At 45.0% G+C, this 3,126-nt stretch overlaps 1 pseudogene; it reads right to left on the reverse strand.

Moving 5' to 3' along the window:
* Positions 1–2,808: 2,808 nt before the first annotated feature.
* LOC124608374 lies at positions 2,809–2,926 on the reverse strand (annotated as a pseudogene).
* Positions 2,927–3,126: the final 200 nt, after the last annotated feature.

Below are 3,126 nucleotides of genomic sequence, written 5' to 3' on the forward strand. Positions count from 1 at the left end.
GCACTCTACACAAGGACAGCGCGCTCACTGATACTTCATGCACCGTGCTTGTGTCTGACTAGCACTCATTCCTAGCCAGGAGACGTTTCTATCGCCTGGGCAGGTTTATATCGATAGTAGGTCGGTGGTCTTAATGTCCCGGCCGATCAGCGTATATTTAAATAACACACGACTGTAAAAATGTAGTCAAAAAACACAGTTACTTTTTCAAACTGTTCCAGAGTAGTTGGTTAATTTACAAACCTAATATTCAGATATTCTAACCTCAAGGATCGGTCATAAAACAATTTACGTCATGTCAACAGTAGCTATTACTGTTTTATGTACTTACACACATATGTTACTAACTATAACAGTCTATGTGTCCCAACTCGTGCTTAAAGTTAAGAGAACAGTTTTAAATAAGATACAAATTATGTTCTATATACACTCCGACTTACGCTAATATTGCCGTTGAAGAAGGTCGCACAAAAAGCTACTTTCTACAGACAAAGATAAATTCTTCCAAGTTCCAGTAGAGCGCGAATATCGTCAGCTTCGCTTATTTCCTCCTGATAAATGTAGTAATGTGAAGAGAAAATTCATTTGTGGTACGTTCGCACATATTTGGCGCTCCACGACATTTAGTGTTCTCATATCTATTGTCGAATATAGATATATACTCTGTCATGTACATGAGTTTGATGATCTACCACGTTTCAAACAAAATACAGTTCGGGAAAAAAGAAAAAACATATGAAGAGACTGGTACCATACTCCAAAATGAAATCATAACTGTTGGACATGTAACTCTATTCCTTCACACGTTTTACACTATTTGCTGTACCACGTATCCGAGTAAGAAGATGGCCATACAAGACGTCGAATCTTAAACAATACTTACGGACAATATTTAATAGATTTTACTTTGACTGGAGTCACAGTAATGGTAAATTTTTTGAAACATGCTGCCGCCATTTGACCGCGATATTTTAAATTTTATCGTTATACAGTCCAAATTTTGGCATTATGCCAGTTTAAAGCATAAAACCTCAAACTAAAAACTATGAATCACAAAGGCAAGAAATAAGGCAACCGTGAAAAATTTGCAACGATTTGCAGGTTCGAATCCTGCCTCGGGCATGGATGTGTGTGATGTCCTTAGGTTAGTTAGGTTTAAGTAGTTCTATGTTCTAGGGGACTGATGACCACAGTAGTTAAGTCCCATAGTGCTCAGAGCCATTTGAACCATTTGAACCTCCTCCCTCTCTTCTCATTTCCTCCTCCGACAATCTCATTTTCCCCTTCTCCTCTCTCTATTTTTGCATCTCTTTGTCCCCTCTTTGTCTGTCAGCCCATTCCTTCCCCGTCCTCCCTGGATAGCCACACTGTCGCCATGACCCCACCCCAGTTCGAAGTTGAAGGTTTTTACCTCCACGGTGTTTCATTTCAGATAGTAAGTATCATGTATACCAACTTTGGTTGAAATCGATCCAGGGACTCAAGAGGAGATCTTGAATGTACGAGTATGTGACATACGCTGAGGTGTCGAAAGTCGTGGGATAGCGATATGCAGATATACAGATGGCGGTAGTATCACACTAATTATGGAAAAAAAGCAGTGAATTACCGGATCTGTCTTTTACAGTCAGGTGATTCATGTAAAACGGGGTCCGACGTGATTACGGCCATACGACGGGAATTAACAGACTGCGAGTGCGGAATCATAGAGCTAGATGCATGATCTACTCCATTTCGGAAATAGAGAATTCAACATTTCGAGGTCCACAGTGTCAAGGGTGTCCCAGGAATACCAGATTTCAGGCATCACCTCTCACCATGGACAATGCTGTGGCCTGTGGATTTTACTTTGCGACCTAGAGCGCGTGTTATTACCCTAAATCGCTCCAGGCAAATGCCGCGATCGTGCATTTGAAAGGGCACGGCCGATTTCCTTCTCCATCCGTCAAACTTCCCGAGCTTGTGCTCGTCCTCTAGTGGTCTCGTAAAAAACGTAATCATTCATCCAATACTGCGTGAAAAAAACCACTGCCTTTAGGGAAGTGTGGCGAAATTTGGCGTTAATGGGCTATGGCAGCAGACGACCGACGCGAGTGCCTTTGCTAACAGCACGACATCGCCTGCAACGCCTCTCTTGGGATCGTGAACATATCGGTTGGACCCTAGGTGACTGGTCAGATGAGTCCCGATTCCAGTTGGTAAGAGCTAATGGTAGGATTCGAGTGTGGCGCAGACCTCGCGAAGCCATGGACTCAAATTGTCAACAAGTCACTGTGCATGCTGGTGGTGGGGACTTCATGTTTCCGACGTGATTGTGGCCTCCCGACGGGAGTTAACAGTCTCCGAGCGCGGAATTGTAGTTAGAGCCAAAAGCATGACATATGCGACTTCGGAAATCGTTAGAGAATTCAATATTCCGAGGTCCACAGTGTCGAGAGTGTCCCAGAGTAACAAGTTTCAGGTATTACCTCTCATCATGGACAATGGAGTGGATTGTGGTTTTATGGATGATAAGGCGCCATGTCACCGGGTTCCAGTTGTTTGCAGTTGGTTTGAGGAACTTTCTACACAGTTCGAGCAAATGATTTTGCCTCCCAGATTGCCCGACATAAACCTTATAGCACTCCGTCTTCAGGCCACAAGTAGCCCATCGGGACCATCCGACCGCCGTGTCATCCTCAGATGAGGGAGCGGATAGGTGGGGCGTGTGGTCAGCACACCACTCTCCCGGTCGTTATGATGGTTTTTTGTGACTCGAGCCGCTGCTATTCGGCATTGGCATTACGAGACTGAGTGCAGGCCTAAAAATGGCAACAGCGCATGGTGGCCCGGATGGTCACCCGTCCAACTGCCGGCCACGCCCGACAGCGCTTAACTTCGGTGATCTGACGGGAACCTGTGTATCCACTGCGGCAAGGCCGTTGCCGACATAAACCTTACCGAACATTTATGAAATATAATCAAGAGGTCAGTTGGTGAACAAAATCCCGCACCGGCAACACTTTCGCAATTGTCTACGGCTAGACAGGCAGCATGGCTCAGTACTTCTGCAAGGGACTTCCAACGACTTGTTGAGTCCATGCCACATTGAGTTGCTGCAGTACACCGGGCAAAAGGAAGTTCGCT

The sequence above is a fragment of the Schistocerca americana genome, chromosome 3, assembly GCF_021461395.2.
Source record: "Schistocerca americana isolate TAMUIC-IGC-003095 chromosome 3, iqSchAmer2.1, whole genome shotgun sequence".
NCBI classification, from domain to species: Eukaryota; Metazoa; Arthropoda; class Insecta; order Orthoptera; family Acrididae; genus Schistocerca; species Schistocerca americana.